Genomic DNA, 18,501 nt, shown 5'->3' on the forward strand with positions numbered 1-18,501 from the left:
GCTGGAGAGGCTGTGGAGAAAGGGGAACCCTCCTACACTGCTGGTGGGAATGCAGTTTGGTACAGCCACTATGGAAAACTGTATGGAGATTCCTCAAAAGACTAGGAATAGACTTACCATATGACCAAGGAATCCCGCTCCTGGGCATATACCCAGAAGGAACCCTACTTCAGGATGACATCTGCACCCCAATGTTCATAGCAGCACTATTTACAATAGCCAAGTCATGGAAACAACCTAAATGTCCATCAACAGATGACTGGATAATGATGTTATGGTATATTTATATAATGGTATACTACTCAGACACAGAAAATAATAAAATAATGTCATTTGCAGCAACAAGGATGTCCCTGTAGAATGTCATTCTAAATGAAATAAACCAGAAAAAGAAAGAAAAATATCACATGTTATTCACTCATATGTGGAATCCTGAAAAAAAATACTTACAAAACAGAAACAGAGTTACGGACGTAGAAAACAAACGTATGGTTATATGGGCAAAATGGATTGGGAAGGGACAAATTTGGAATTCGAGATTTGCAGATACTGACTGGTATATATAAAGTAGGTAAACAACGTTATAGTGTATAGCACAGGGAACTATATTCAATATCTTGTAGTAGCTTATGGTGAAAAAAATATAATACTGAATATATGTATACTTATGCATGACTGAAGCATTCTGCTGTATACCAGAAATTAACAGAACATTGTAAACTTACTATACTTCAATTAAAAATACAAAAATAAATAAATTAATAAAATTTTAAAAAATAAAATAAATCAATGAGTTTATACTATATAGCACAGGGAACTATATTCAATATCTTGTAGTAACATGGTGAAAAAAATATGAAAACGAATATACATATACTCCTATATAACTGAAGAATAGTCCTGTACACCAGAAATTGTAAACTGACTATACTTCAATTAAAAGAAATTTATAGGTACCTTATGTTAAATCTGTTGTTTAGTTCTTGCCCTGCCTTCCTACCTCAAGAGGCTTTTTAAAAGTCTGATTTGGGATTCCTTATATATTTTCCAGTAAAGCAAAATTTAAAAGGCCTATGTTGTCAATTTCCATTCTCACCGTATTTATGAAAATAATCAAGCCAAATCTAATAAGACTGCATTTATTCTGTAAACAAAAATCAAAATGGATTGTGACTGTATACAGAAATTTTGTTTCACTATAAAACTATATTCCACTCTTGTGAGTTCTCAGTTCTAACTTCCTCTAATATCTTGCTCCAACTCCCCAAACTATTATTTCCAATTTTTCTACCATCTTCTTGATTTAGCAACACTGATAACTAAAACCTGCCCACTCAGATCCTTATAAGGACTATCTAAATAAGCCCATTTGAGATGCATCTGGATATTTCCATTTTCTTCTCCTAGAAATAATGATGACTGTCACATTGATGTCTATATCATCACCAAAGACATTCAAACAGAAAATCAAGAAATTTATTACATTCCACTGCCATCCTTAACTCCATCATATAAAGGTGCTTCCAGCTAAGTCTAGAAATCTCTATAGCCCTCTGGACTCAGCAACTGGGTTTCCAATTGTTAATCTTTGTTTTTATTTTCCTTTTTTACAGACACTCCTCACTAAATAAAATGGCTGTTTGAACCATCTAGTAAATATCCTCTACTACAAAGTTGCAGCAGATGATTCAGCACAGCCTTAATGAACAAAAGGCAACTATATAAGAAATTGAGCTATATTGTTTAGAGGAAAGGGGAATATCTTCTTTCCTTGAACAACAGGAGGGACTAACATAATTTTTCTCCTTGACCAAAGGAAACTCAGGCTCTTCTGACTTTCTTTTCAACTAGGCCCTTGCTTTTGGGCTTCTATGTTTGTCTCTACATTGTCAGAGTAGGCAAGAATTCTGCTAAGTAAGCTTAGCCAGAATCCCCAGTTCTTGATATCTTCTCACCCTTAATATCTAAATGAGTTACTCATCTTCCACCATCTCCCAGGTGACAGCACCCTTAATTGCCTTCAGTAGGAATCCTGTTAGGTCAGTTTAGCCAGAATCTCCCCTTTACCCGAGATATTTCTTCTTAGTTATTTTCCATGCACAGACTCCTACCCTGCTCCTTGGTTACAAACTTCTTAATTTTCCTTGTTTTATTCTCTCCCCCATCAAAAAACCTCGTTTCTGTGATCTCTATACCTATCTGGTTTGTCCTGAATAAAGTCTGTTTTACTGTCCTTAACAAGTACCTTGAATGGAGTTTTTTTTTTTTTCTTTGAATACAGCCCATCCTTTTTTACCACCCAGTCAGGTTGCCAAGAAAGATTAAATGGAAATTCTACGTAGGTGGGCCTAGACTTCTTCTGTGATTCTTTCCTACTGTGAAATTATTTGCTTTTCCAAATGCAACTTGATAGTGTAAATTTTATAAAAATTCAATAAAAATTCATATTATCCTGATTCCTCAACATCAGGCTGTGAGCACATCTCTTAGGCATCCAGGGGCACCAAGGCAGGTCCTTGTCACAGGTTCCCCTTTTTATCCTCCACTGACTGTGATCTAGGGATATTCAACTGCACCAATGACATCCCTTCATGTATTTTGCTTGTATCTTCCACACTGACTCTTAATAAAGGCAATTGCCCAGCAATTTTTACTATCTCTTGGCTGCTTGTCTGATTGGTTGAGCCCACTCTCTTGGCACTCTTCCCATATCCTGTGTGATGACATGCCTCCTTCTTCTAGGACCTGTGAGTATAATAAATCCCTTATTTTTACATTCTTTTCTGAGTGTAATTTTCATGAGCATGTTGGAATAATCCTCAAAGATCCCACAAAGGTTACTTACTTTCCCATTTACAATATAAATTCCTCTCTAGTGGAAGACATGATTTTATCTCTAGATTCAAGATAATATCTAACTTCTATGCTCTAGACATTTCACATTCATCTATGTTTAATTCTTAAAATAACCCTAAGTAGGCATTTTAATAATTCTTTAAGTTTAATTCATCTAGATTTTTCTTACATAGTGATGTTCTGTTAAATTTACAAAAGGAAGACAAGCAGTTCAATAAAATTATTCAATGTAAAAATAATTTATATATAATGGGAAAAAATCACTTTGCTGTACACCTGAAACTAACCCAACATTGTAAATCAGCTGTACTTTAATTTTTTAAAGTTAAAAATAAAGTCGACTGAAGAGTTAAAAAATCATTTACAAAGGATATTCTTGCATAAAGATAAAGAAGTCTTCAAAATATCTTAATACTCCATAATAGGTTTTGCAAGCTTTTAAAAAATGATCAAATAGTAAATATTTTAAGCTTTGCAGTCTATATGGTCTCAATCACAGCTACTCAGCTGTCTTTGTAGCAAAAGTAGCTGAAGACAATATGTAAATTCAGGTATATAGCTGTATTCCAATAAAATGTTTCTTACAAAAACAGGTGGTAGACTGGATTTTGTTTCCTGGTCTTAGTTTCCTGCTTTCTGTTTATACAGTGTTTCCTAAAGGAAGGAGACTGTATATGATGTGTGTTTGATTCTAATACAGGAGAGGTGATAAAAAAAATATTGAGAGGAGCATAAAGGTGATAGTAAGGTAGCATTATAAAAGAAATGTATTTATTCAAAAGATAGATTTGATTTCTGATGTTTTAAAAAGTTACATTTTGAGATAAATGTTTAATATTTTCCTCAAATTCTACAATAAAACTGAAGGTATATGAGGAATGACTTTCACATTCATTGGCACACCAAATACTGATTTTGTATAAGTTAAGCATATCCAATTGGACAAATGTGAACGAATGCATTCTAACTAGTTCATTGTATTCTCATCAAAAAAAAAAAAAAACAGACAGGAAAATGGGTCTAAGACAAAATGAAATGCAAGTTATTACTGGCTGGCCTTATAAAAATTTTAGGACAATAGATGAAGGAGCAAAGCAAGACCAGGTCAGTTTTAAAACACCATGTAAATAAGGCATACTGATAACTATTAAAAATAATATTCAGTGGCACTTATTAATGATGGTAAGGCAGATTATTCAGGACCATTGAGATAGGTATAATAACCACTACAAAGGTATTTTACAATGGGGGATGGAGATTGGGTTCCACACCAAACACAGGATAAAAAAGTAGTTAATTGTAGTCAAGAAGAAGTCAGTGGAGGGAAAATTACTAGGAGGAAACATCAGGGAAAATGGGGAATCGGGCATCACCTGGGGAATGATGAAGGATGAGGAATATAATCAGAAATTGAGAGTTACTGCATATTGAGGATGAGGGTTGTGGTTAAACCTGTTTTGCAAATTTCCTGCTAAAACTAGATTTTACAAGGAAGTGTACAAATGGACCCAGGAGAAATTGCAGGAGGCAAATTAAAGAGTGATGAAGCAAAAAATATTTGTCAGTGCTCCCTCTTGTTCAAAGAAAGAAGAGACATTCTTATTTTCTCTGAACAATATAAGCCCAATTTCTTGTTCAGTTGCCTTTTTAAATTAAGGACCAGCTGAACTGTCTTTTGGGACTTGGTAGTGGAGGGTATTTGCTGGATGGTGCTAGAATCAAGCATTTAATGGTGGGAGTTTCTATGAAAATAAAAGAAATTCAAAGATTAACAGTTAGATAACCCCCTTTTTTTTTAGCCCAGAGGACAGCCAGACAAGATTTTTGGATCTGAACTGGAAGCATATTTAGATAGTGGACTTGAGGAAAACAGTATCATATGATGAATTTTACTGGTTGGAAGTTTGAATATCTCAGATGGTGAAACCAGGTGTCCTGACAAATTTTCTGAGTTTTCCATACAGAAGTGGCACAAATGTTGCCCATTAAAAACATGATGTGGCAATTATTTAAGTTTGTATCAGGTCAACCCGTTTCAGTTTGCAAGACTTTGGGCAACGGTAGTTTCGGTCTGGAACGATTTCAAGTCAGAAGGGGAAAAATGGAAATATTAATTTGGAGAATTTCAGTCAAGATGGCAGAGTGGTAGGATGATGAGCTGACCTCTCTTCATGACTATAACAAAACCACAACTGACTGCTAAATCATTGAATCATTGAAAAAAAGACGAACCTAGCACAAAAGATCTTCTGCAAGTGGAAAGATAAAGAGGGAACCACAGAAGGATGGTAGGAGGCATGTGCTCATGATATAATTGGGCCCCATACACCCATGCTGGGTGACCCACAAGCTGAAGAATAGTTAAGTTACAGAGGCCTTCCCACAAGAATGAGAGTTCTAAACCCCATGTCAGGCTCCCCAGCCTGGGTTTCCAGCATCTGGAGGAGAAAAAGACCCCAGGACATCTAGTTTTGAAGACCAGAGGAGCTTGACTCCCACAGGACAGTGGGAAACAGAGACTCCATTCACATGGGAAGCATACACGGAAACTGGCATGAGCCAGGTCCAAGGGCAGAGGCAGTGATTTCAAAGGAACCTGGGCCAGGCCTGCCTGCTGGTCTTGGAGGATCTCCTGGGGGTGGCTGTGGCTTAACCAGGGAACATAAAAGCTGGTGGTGGACATTTCAGGAGTATTAATCTACATGAGTTTTCCCGGAGGCTGACATTTTGATGGGATCATTAGCAACAAGACCTGGCCCCACCCAACAGCCCAAACGGAAGCCTCAGGCCAAACAACATACCAGGTAGGAACACAGCCCCACCCATCAGCAGACTTCCTAAGCCATAAGGCCTCTGGACATGGCCCTACCCACCAAAGGTCCAGGATCAAGCTTCACCCAACAGTGGGCAGGTACCAGCTCCTCCTGCCAGGAACCCAGCATAAGCCTCTAGTCCAGCCTCATCCACCAGGGGCAGATACTAGAAATAAGAAAACAACAATCCCAAAGCCTGTGGAAGGAATCCTCAAACACAGGCCAGACTCTACACTGGGACTGGCTGGACTCTGACCCTTGAGTAATAAGAGAGGAATGTACTGCTGGGATGCATTAGACATCTCTCACAGAGGGCCACATTTCCAAGATTGAAAAATGGAACTAACTTACCTAAAACTAAAAATAGAAAGATAGATGACATGAGGAGGCAAAGGAATATCTCCCAGGCCAAAGCAAAAGATAAAATCCCAGAAGAAGAATTAAGTGATAAGAAGATAGGCAATTTATCTGAGAAAGACTTTAAAGTAATTATGGCCAAGATGTTCAGAGAACTCAAGAGGAGTGTAGATGCACAGAGCGAAGGTTTTAACAAAGAGTTGGAAAATATAAATATAGAATACCCAGAGTTGAAGAATAAAATCACTAAAATGAAAAACACACTGGAAGGAACCAACAATAGACTAAATGAGGCAGAAAAATGGATCAGTGAGCTAGAAGACAAATTGATTGAAATCACTAATGCAGAACAGAAAAAAGAAAAAAAAAGAATGAAAAGAAATGAGGATAGTTTAAGAGAACTCTGGGACAACTTGAAGCACACTAATATTCACATTATAGAGGTCCCAGAAAGTGAAGAAAGAGAGAAAGGACCTGAGAAAATTTTTGGAGAGATTGTCACTAAAAACATCCCCAATTTGGGAAAGGAAACAGTCACCCAAGTCCAGGAAGTATGTAGAGTACCACACAGGATCAACCCAAAGAGGAACACAATGAGGCACATAGTTATCAAATTGACAAAAATTAAGGATAAGGAAAAAATATTAAAATTAGCAAGAGAAAAGCAACAAATAACATTCAAGAGAACTCCCATAAGATTATAAGCTAATTTTTCAGCAGAAACTCTACAGGCCAGAAGGGAGTGGCACCACATATTTAAAGTGATGAAAGAGGAAAATTTACAATCAAGAATACTCTATCCAGCAAGGCTCTCATTCTGATCTGAGGGAGAAATCAATAGCTTCACAGGTGAACAAAAGCTAAAAGAGTTCAGCACCACCAAAGCAGCTTTACAACAAATGTTAAAGAACCTTCTCTAGTCATCAAACCATAAGAAAAGAGAACAAAAAGAAGAAAGAGGGGGGAAAGGCCTACAAAAGATATTCTTGACTGTTTGGAGTTTTATGTGGTTCCTCATAAATTTGGAATTGTTTGTTCTATTTCTGTGAGGAATGTCACAAGCATTTTGATGGGGGTTGCATTGGATCTGGGATTGCTTTGAGTAGTGTGATCATTTTGATAGTGTTGATTCCTCCAATCCAAGAGCACAAGAAATCTTTCCATTTCTTTGTGTCATTTCAGTTTTCAGAGTATAGGTAACCTCCTGATTTTTATTTCTAGGTATTTTGTTGTTTTTGACACAATGGAAATAATTGTGCCAGGTGTAAAATTCTGGGTTTTGAAGTAAAAAAATAAAAAGTGAATGAATGGTCACAAATGGCAAAATATTCTTTCTTAAGGGTGAGTTGTATTCCATTACATATATACGCTGCATCTTCATTATCTATTCAACTACTGATGTGCACTTAGGATACTTCCATATCTTGGCAATTGTAAATAATGTTGCTGTCAATAGCAGAGTGTATGTATCTTTTTAAATTAATTCTTAACTGTGGTTGGCTTTATTCTTTTGATAACTACGTAAGTTTAAAAAGCTAAAGCTCTAAACATTCTTAGAAACAATGAACAGTACATATATGCATTAAAAATATATGTGCACACACAAAAAAGAAATGAAATATCAAGCCGTGAAAGACATGGAAGAAACTTAAAATACATATTACTAAATGAAAGAAGCCAGTCTGAAAAGGTTACAAACTCTATGATTCCAACCAAATGACATTCTGAAAAAAGCAAAGGTACAGAAACAATAAAAAGATCATGGTTTCCAGGGATTTGGGGAGAGGGAGGGAGGGAGGGAGGTATGAATACATGGAGCACGAGGGACTTTTATGGCAATGAAATTATTCTATATGATACTATAGTGGTGGCTACATGTCATTATGCACTTGTCAAAACCCATAGAATGTACAACATTAAGAATGAACCCTAATGTAAACTATGGACTTTGGTTCATAATAATGTGTCCATGTTGGTTCATCAATTGTACAAAATATGCCACACTGGTGAGGGATGTTGAAGGTAGGGGAGTATATATGTGTGAGTGGAGAGGGCTATGCAGGAACTCTGTATTTTCTGCTCAATTCTGCTGTGAACCTGAAACTGCTCTAAAAAGTAGAGTCTATTAATAATTATAAAAAAAAGAAACAAAGAATTTATCTGAGGAAGTAAAAAAAAATTTACTTGGAGAGTTGAAGCACTATACTAGAGGAAATGAGGATTAAGGATTTTGTAAAGACTGACAAATTTGTGCAAGATGAAGCCTACAAGTGTACACCACAGTTTTCAATATAAAAAGTTTATCTCTGCAATCACCCCTATTTCTATCCAAGATAATTGAACCAAGACTAATTTGTTTGCAAAATAAGTTAATTTCATTAAACTTGGCTTTACTATTTGCATAAGTGAAGCATAAATAGCGATTGACCACATGGGCCCTTTTCAAAGTTTTCTTTGCTGGAACTTCACATACAGAATCTTGAAATGGGCTTTTAAAGACATCTTGAGACTAGGAACACAAGGCAAAAATTCACCACCAGATTTTGCCTGCAATACCTATAGATATAGGTGTATTTCTGTCTTCTTGAGGTCTTTAAAATATCTTGAGCATCCTGTATCTGCCAGGAAGTGTCTTTCCTTACATATCTGTAAGGCAAGAAAGCTTATAGTCCAGATATAGATGGTTTTTCTAAGGGCAGCTTTATAAACATTGGCTCCTTAAAGTCAATCTAAGTTACTTAAAGGTGCCTGGTCATCTGATTTAATGAACATCATTCTAAATATAATATTCTATACAAAGCCTTGGTAATAAAAGCAGTATTTCCAATTGTGTTCTGTTACAAGGACAGATTCTAATTGAATTTATGTAAATAACTATATTTACAAAATAAATATGAATATTAACTAACAGTTTCCAAGCTTTGGTGGGAACAAGTAAGGGGAAAAGAGAAATGGTTCAATTCTATTTACAAATATAAAATTTGCCAAATTCCTGTAAGCTATAGATAGCTTAAGAGAAAAAAAAAAAAAGGTTTCCTTAAATCTGGAAAATAAAACATTAAAGAACCAGCAGTGTTTCAAACAAGAAGCTATATTTTAAAAATTCTAATCATCCTCATCAGTTCATTTAGTCCCACGTAATTCTTATTCCACTCGATCTTGTGTTAAGAGCTATAAGAATCCATCATTTTCTTCATTAGTTCTGGAAATTCTTACTCAGTTCATTGGTATGGACTTAAAGTTATTGGAGTGATGTCATCATAGAACATTCTCATTTGTAGCTAATTATAAATGCTTTCAGAGAATAACTAGTGTAAAACAGTAATGATGAATGACAAAAGATCAAAAATAACCATTGTTACTCTGATGAGAGTTAATTTGCAAAGGAAATTTAGTTATTTCTGTCACATACAACATTTTATGATACTAATTGACCAATGAGAGCATCAACATATTTCTATGAACTTCATACTAATTCTGAAATACTTATATTAATGATATATGTCCATACACATATAACCTAAGAAGGCTTATCATTACTTATTATTTGACAATGCTCCCCACATAATTTGACATACCAAATAAATCTAATTATTTTAACATCTCTTTTTTACAAAGTGAGAGACAAATCATTTGAGACTTTCCAGGGGACTTCTGGGAAATCTCAAATTTAGTTTGAGGATGAAAATACTCCATTCAGAATTTTATTTTGAGAAATTTCAAAAATGTCAAAAGAATTGAACACTTGACTAAGTAGTTATCCATTTAACAAAAGTTACAATAAATGATTTCAAAACTTAATATAGAAAATTATGTGATTATAAAACAAACACACAAACAAAAAATCCTTAGATCTTTTAATATTGAGAAGATTCAGTTTTCTTAAGTAATCAGAGACCTGATAAAGACAACATGAAGCACAGGAAATCATTCCAATAAGACATAAAAGCTTGATTTCTCAGGCAGATTACTTAAAAGATATAGAAACATTTTTTATAATTTCTTAAGGCCAGACCAAAAATCTAAGAAAACTCTATCATTTTTACAGAGAGAAAATCAAGTTATACTTTATCACTATACTATCAATACTAAGGCTAAATTTTTTAATCCTTATAAATAAATCCATTCAATCCTAGCCAGCTTCATCCACACAAAGATTTCTTTCCAAGAATGTTTTTCCACAAAACTTCAAAAAAGCACTTTTTTTATATTCATTCAATTTTTCTCCTACTCTTTTATTTGTTCTCATTATGGAAGTCAGTCTACTTTAGGACAGAAATACTCTCACATTCCCTTAATAAGAACAAGTTCTTCATATCATTCCTTATCAAAAACACATCTTAATTTCTTTCTTATAGAGTGCTTTTTCCTTTACTCTCATTATTCTTAGTATTTTCATTTACATATATACTAAAATTGGTAACCGCTAATAACACTAACTCTCAGTGAAAACTAGGAAACAGAAAGCTGAAATGCCTGCCTCATGCTATCATTCTGTTGCAAATTTATGTATACATTATTTCATAATTTCGTAGAGACATATGCTGGTTTCATAGTACAATTTTTCATGTCAGTTAACAGACTGAAATATATTTATACTATACCATACAAAAATAAGAATCCAAAAGTAGATAAATTTATGCTTATGTTCAATAATTAATATTTCAATATTTTATCTTATTTGGAAATGATCTAGATATTCAATGAATATCCATCATTTAACTTAATTTGATATACATATATTTTTGAAGTATAGTTGACTAACAACATTATATTATTTTCAGGGGTACAACACAGTGATTCAATATTTGTATAGATTATACTCTAAAGTTATTGTAAAGTATTGGCTATATTCCCTGCACTGGACAATATATCCTTATAGCTTATTTATTCCATACACAGTAGTTTATACCTCTTAATCCCCTATCCCCAAATTACCCTCCCTCCTTACTTTTCCCAACTGGTAACCAATAGTTTGTTCTTTGTATCTTTGCATCTGTTTCTGTTTTATTATATTCATTCATTTGTTTTATTTTTTTAGATTCAACATATAAGTAATAACATGCAGTATTTGTCTTTCTCTGACTAATGTCACTAAGCATAATAACATCCAGGTCCATCTATGTGGTTGCAAATGGCAACATTTCATTATTTTTATGACTGAGTTGTATTCCATTGTGTTATTTATACCACATCTTCTTTATTCATTCATTTGTTGATGGACACTTAGGTTGTTTCCATATCTTGGCTAGTTTAAATAATGATGCTATGAGCATAGGGATGCATGTATCTCCTCAAATTAGTGTTTTCATTTTCTTCAGATATGTACCCAGAATTGAAATTGCTGGATCATACAGCAGTTCTATTTTAGTTTTTTGAAGAAATTCCATACTGTTTTCCATACTGGCTGTGCCGATTTAACATCCCATGATTTGGTATATTATTAAGGTTTCCAGTTACCAAAAATACTTTGAACTATATTAAATACACATTTTATAAAATATAATTATTGCTGAAAAGTTCATTTATAAACTTTTAGGCTACTTATATATCATTAATTTACTTTATATCCAGCAATTATATCTGACTTGATCATGAAATTTTCATAAGGTATTAAATAAGATAGTCATCATCTTAAGTTACTTTAATTCTTGACAAATCAGGTGTTTTTTTTTTTAACTTACACAACCAAAGAACCTAAAAAGTTAAACATATGGTTCTTCAATTTTTTTCTTCTGTGTTTAATAGGCTTCAAACAATTCATTGTACACTTTGTTCTTAAGTTAGATTTAAAATTTTATAATCATTAATATCTAATATAGATAACATGAGTTTGTTTGATAGTAAATCTACATAGAAAATTTGCATATCTACAATATATTTAATACTTACATCTCTGAAAAAATATCTGCTTTTATTTTATCATCAATTTAAAACTAACTTTATTTACTTAAGATTATCCCAGACCAAGTGATTATAATTTTAAAACACTTGGGTTAATTTCTGTAGAGTTTTAGGAAAACTTAATTTATATTAAGTGCTTATTTATTTCTCAGAATATTAAAATAGATATTCTTTAAGGGATTTTATACGCTATTCTGGTACCATCATCCAGGGATAGAAAATATTACAAATATATAACATATATAAAAACATACAGGTTCATCCAAACTGAGATCTTGTAGCTTTCATTATAACATTTTAGTCATGAGTTGGTAAAACATAGCAATACAAATTCACTGGTTTATCTCTACTTTATATTTTTATTTGAATGTGTTTTCAGCAAATGAGAGAAGTTAAGGTAACCTGTTTATCAATAACTTTTGGGGAGATAATATGATTTTCTTTTGAAATGAAGGGTAATCTTATGGAAGCTGTGGACTAAATTTTAAGGAAGTGACAGAAGAAACACTTACCAGCTGTCTGGATATCTCCAAAGCTTATATGAATGAAGAAAACACCCAGTTCTGTTTGTAAACATACATTTTTGCTCTTTCAGCCTCAGACGATTGCTTTCAGGAATTCCTGAATGCCTTGACAGTACCCAATGGAAGGTACAGGGCAAAACATTCAAGTCTGTAAGGAGCTAAAGGGCTGAAGTGGAAAGGGAGAAGTCTGGCAAGAATGGATGGACAGGGATAGGGAAGGTAGGGATTTGAAGGGATTCATGTCAAAGGATTCAAGGGAATTGGAGGGAAGACTGAAGGTAGTAAGAGGAAGAAGGAGGAGCAGAAAGAATGGAAAGAAAGAGGTCTTAGAAGATACATTTTGGGGAGATTGCAAAGTTCCCAAGGAGGCCAAAGAGTTCAAATTATCCTCAGTAAAATCATGCCAGCAAGAAGGAGGTGGATAGAGTCAATAGGGACTCAAGAAAGGGGTTTCAATCAACTGAGAAGTTCCCATTTGTGAAGCAGGGTCAAATAGACAAAAAACCAGAAGTTTCACAAAGAGCCAGGAAAAAAAATTTTTCAGCCCAGCAGGGAGGGAGTGAACCCCACAGAAAACAAGGAGCTTAGAAAAAAGCCTTCCAGCCCAGGAGTCAGAATGAACCCCAATCAAAATAAGGAGTCAGAAGAAGTTTCAGCCCAGAGAATAGAGGAATAATCCCCAATCAAGAAGAGAGCCAGGAAGAACGACTTTTTAGCCCAGCAGGCATCTTAAACAAAGAAGCCTAGGATTCTAACCCAGCTCCTTACAAATAACCTAGGACTCTAATGCAACCTCTGTTTGTCTGGGACTCTAATACAACTTCTAGAGTGTACTCAATCTAAAGAATTATATTCTGTCCTTACCAGCTTTGACAGATGTTTTCCAGAGCAGTGGTCCAGGAGTGGAATTGACTAATAGATACCTGACTGATCAGTCAGGAATGAAGTCAGAGTCTTCAGAGATACACACTTAGAGTCCTGGGTGAGAGATTTGGGGGAGTCCAATGATAAATCTGATCCTATCTGAGTTGTTTCAGCACCATAACTGTTAAACAAAAAATTACTCATAACCCTTGTTAAAGACAGTAAGGAAAACTTCATTCAAGGGAGGACTATTATGATAAGTATAAGGACCACTACAGTGGGATCTTGCAGTGGGGGAGAAAGATAAGGCTCAACTCTGAATACAACAAGGAAAAATGTGAATTTTTAGCCAAGGAGCATGGTAGTGGTGTTGGTGAACGTGGGAGACCAGTAGGTGTAAAATTACTAAGAGGAAACATCAGGGGTGAGGGGAAGATTCTGAATTGACTTAACAAGATTCTTGCCAAAAGCAGGTCAGGGCGATCAGACATCATCTGGGGGATGGTGCAGAATGAGGCACCCAATTAGCTATTAAGGGTGATCAGATATCAAGAATGGGAAATTGTGGCTAAACTTACTTAGCAGGATTCTTGCTAATATTGACAATAGAGGTGAATGTGGAAACCCAAATGTCAGGGTTTGATTGAGAAGAGAGTTCCAAAGAGCCTGAGGAGAATCTGGTCAAGGAGAGAATCTTTGTACTTAGGTGAAAAAAGAGTGCCAAATTAAAGATGAGGCTACAGGTAGAATTTCCTTGTCAAAACTATGAAAGGTGGAAAGCCCATTAATTAGAGATAAACTGGTGTGTTGACACAAATTTAACCCACGTGAAGTTAGTATAATTGTTTCTAAACTGCAGTACCAATGGTAGAATGTTAGATAATCTTAGATGATCTAAGGTCTAAGGTATTGCAAAGATGTCAGAGCAGTTGCCCATATGTCACTGGATAGTGCATTATTCTGTGAAATAATTTACTAGTCAAATGCATCCTCTCAAGAAAAGAATGTAACATAGGAACTATAAGATAATAGAAAAATCACAAAAGGGATACATGAATGAAGGACAGGGGGTCAGTGTTGTATCAGAAAAAGTACTATCATTTACATTTCTGGGATATACACGTAGCAAATTTTAAAACATAGCAGGAAGGGCACACAACAATGTCAGTTCAGGATCAAAGGGGAAAAAATGGGAAAGGGACAAAATGAGGGCTACAAATATATCTCAAACATATTTTTTCCTTTTTTTTTTTTTAATGAAGGGGAAAAGGAGAAGCAGCAACAGTAGCAGGTTGGCCCAGGAATCAGAAAATATTGGTTTAAGGCCTGGCTCATAGGGCATTACTAAGTTCCCTAAATCCTTTCTTCTCTTTCAAACTGTTTCATACCCAGTACACATGAAAAGTTGGACTAGATAATTTCAAGGGCCCAAACACCTCTATAATTTGATTGTTCTGTTCTCATCAAGGGTCCTTGTTTGTGTACACTTATTGCTTTAATTTCCATGTACACAGTTAATAATAATATTCTTCTATGAATCTAATCAACACATTGACATTTTATCTACTAGTTTAGAATGATGCAGGGAATAAAAGAAAAAAACAAAAAGGAAAATATAAACATTGAAACAATTTAGAATGTTCAGGGAAATGGCCCATAGCATAAGGAGCAAGAAATAGTAGTATATTGTGCAGGAATAGTAAATAGTGAAGCTGGAAAGGGAGAAAGGACTCAGGTCATGAAGACTGTAAGATGCTAGGCTGAAAAGGTGGTCTTCATTCAAGAGAGGGATATGAGTGTCCTGCAGGTCAGAGTCTTTCTGGGGCACACTCTCACCTAAGATCTTTAATTTCACAAACTACACTTTCTTTTTTCTGCTTTGCAATGCCATTAATTATTAGAGACTATATCAACAGTGCTAAAGCTTTTGCATGATTGGACAAATGTGAAGGAATGCGTTTTAACTGCTTCATTATATTCTAATCACAAGAGCAGACAGGACAGTGCAAAGTATCACTGACTGGCCCTATAGAAGTATTAGGACAATAGAGGAAGGAGAAAAGCAGGCTTAGGTCAGTTTTAAAGTACTATGTAAACCAGGTGCCTTGAAAGCAATCACAAGCTTTGTCCCAGTAAGGCCCCCATAGGGAGCTCTATCTTAAAAAACAAAACAAAAGCAAAACCACTCTGAAAATACACAACAGGTGTGTGCGGAAAGATATTCCACAGTCACTTACAATGGTACTACATTTTAATAGCTCAACATGAAGGAAGTCTCTAGGTAAACTGAGATATATCCATGTGATTGAATGGCACATGGACATAGTAAATCCCATCCATGTGAGTTCTGAAAACCTTGGGCAGTGGGGAGTGAGCAAATGCAGTAATGTGGGAAATAGAGAGCTGGACAATTTGTTGGACTAAAGAATGAAGTGTCTGGAAGCGCCAAACTTTTAAATGTGCCTTTCCTACACAAAGACTGCACAGAAGTTAGTTGCCATCCCCTGACTGTTCTGCTCTTCTCCCAGGGTTTTGGCAGGCCCTGCCATCCTCTTTTCTTACAGGCTTCTCCCACATGCGAGGCAAAGTGGATAAAACTGAGAATGCTGTGGTACTTAGATGGGGGCTGCCTGTGCCCCTTGACTAGGAACATGTGAAGGTGGGGCAGAATGGTGTGCACCTGTGAATAGGTGCATCTCGAGGGACAAATTTCAAGATTTCCTTGAATCTATTAAAAGAGTTCCTACTCCTAAATAGTTTAAAAAATAAGAATATATTTGTCCTTGGACAAATAGGGTGGAAGTGGTGATGGGGGAAGTGGGTGAGGACTAATGAGGACTAATAAACTCACTCTGATTCTGACCATTACAAGCTTTTTACCAATTCAGAATCACTAGAACTTCCAGGCATGGACCATGGCACCCAGCCTCATCCCCTTCCCTGGGCTGAGAGATTGTTCACCCTAAATAGGCCATCAACTGGGACATGGGCTCTACTGTGCTGTAAATCCCCTATGTTAGGGGGAAAAGCCAGACCACGACCTTCAGACACACATGATTTTATTGGCTGAGCCACAAGCGGATGACTGGTCTGCTCCTGAGTTAGAGATATGGGAGGAGAGCAAAGGCTATGTGTGTGTGTGTGTGTTTTGGTGGTGGTGGGATTTCTGCTTTTTATGGTCAAAGATGGCCACAGGGATGAAAGCTCTAGGCAGGCCTGGAAACTAGAGTGTGCCCGAATTGAGATGACTCTGTCAAAGAAGTTTCCTATGGAAGATTCCCCCTGTCTTGGGGACTGAAGTGTCAAAAGAGCCCATGATATTGGTATAAAAACAGACATATAGACCAATGGAACAGAATAGAGAGCTGAGAAATGAACCCACAAACTTTTGGTCAACTAATCTTCGACAAAGGAGGCAAGAATATACGATGGAATGAAGACAGTCTCTTCAACAAGTGGGGTTGGGAAAACTGGACAGCAGCATGTAAAGCAATGAAGGTAGAACACTCCCTAACACCATACACAAAAATCAACTCAAAATGGATCAAAGACTTAAACATAAGACAAGATACAAGAAACCTCCTAGAAGAAAACATAGGCAAAACATTATTTGGCATACATCTCAAAAATGTTCTCCTAGAGCAGTCTACCCAAGCAATAGAAATAAAAGCAAGAATAAACAAATGCGACCTAATGAAACTTACAAGCTTCTGCACAGCACAGGAAACCATAAGTAAAACAAAAAGACAAACTATGGAATGGGAGAAAATTTTTGCAAATGAAACCGACAAAGGCTTGATCTCCAGAATATATAAGCAGCTCATATGACTCAGTAAGAACAAAATAAACAACCCAATCCAAAAATGGGCAGAAGACCTAAACAAACAATTCTCCAAGGAAGACATACAAATGATCAATAGGCACATGAAAAAATGCTCAATGTCACTAATTATCAAAGAAATGCTAATCAAAACTGCAATGAGGTAACACCTCACACCAGTCAGAATGGCCATCATTCAAAAGCTCACAAATGACAAATGCTGGAGAGGCTGTGGAGAAAAAGGAACCCTCCTACACTGCTGGTGGGAATGCAGTTTGGTGCAGCCACTGTGGAAAACATTATGGAGATTCCTGAAATGACTAGGAATAGACTTACCATATGACCCAGTAATCCTGCTCCTGGGTATATATTCAGAAGGAACCCTATTTCCAAAAGACACCTGCACCCCAATGTTCGTAGCATCACTATTTACAATAGCCAAGACACAGAGACAGCCTAAATGTCCATCGACTGATGGCTGGATAAAGAAGTGGTGGTATATTTATACAGCCATAAAAAACGGCAACATAACGCCAATTGCAGTGATATGGATGTCCCTGGAGAATATCATTCTAAGTGAAGTAATCCAGAGAGAAAGAAAAATACCATATGAGATCGCTCATATGTGGAATTAAAAAAAAACATAAATACAAAGTAGAAACAGACTCTTAGACATAGAATACAAACTTGTGGTTTCCAGGGGGTGGGGGGTGTGAAGGGACAGACTTGGATTTCAAAATTTGTAGATACTGAAAGACATATGCAGAATAGATATCCAAGATTACACTGTATAGCACAGGGAAATATATACAAGATCTTGTGGTAGCTCAGTGAAGAAAAATGTGAAAAGGAATATATGTATGTTCAGGTATAACTGAAAAATTGTGCTCTACACTAGAAATTGACATAACATTCTAAATTGACTATAACTCAACAAAAAAAGCTTTTTAAAAAAGAAAACAATACTATTTACCATCACAAAAATAATAATAATACACCTAAGAATGAATTTAACCAGGGGAGTGAAAGACCTGTACGCTGAAATCTATACAACATTATTGAAATTCAAGAAGACACAAAGAAATGTAAAGATATTTCTTGCTCATGGATTGGAAGAATTACCATTATCAGAATGCCCATATTACCTAAAGCAATCTGAAGATTCAATGCAATCATTATCAAAATCCCAAGGACATTTTTCAACAAAATTAACCAAAAAAAATTCCTAAATTTTTTTATGGAACCAAAATAGGCCCAAAATAGCCAAAGCAATCCTGAGAAAAAAAGAACAAAGCTGGATAAAACACTCTGTCTAATTTCAAATTATACTATAAAACTATAATAATCAAACCAGCATGGTATC

The 18,501-nt window shown here is 35.6% G+C and overlaps 1 long non-coding RNA gene across 1 annotated transcript; it reads right to left on the reverse strand.

Moving 5' to 3' along the window:
- Nucleotides 1–253: 253 nt before the first annotated feature.
- Nucleotides 254–17,798, reverse strand: LOC116662244. The gene is made up of 3 exons (XR_004318268.1): nt 17,647–17,798; nt 5,691–5,693; nt 254–301 (listed from the first exon to the last, which is right to left on the reverse strand). It is a non-coding gene; the product is annotated as an uncharacterized LOC116662244 (long non-coding RNA).
- Nucleotides 17,799–18,501: the final 703 nt, after the last annotated feature.

This window comes from Camelus ferus, chromosome X (assembly GCF_009834535.1).
Source record: "Camelus ferus isolate YT-003-E chromosome X, BCGSAC_Cfer_1.0, whole genome shotgun sequence".
Classification (NCBI taxonomy): Eukaryota; Metazoa; Chordata; class Mammalia; order Artiodactyla; family Camelidae; genus Camelus; species Camelus ferus.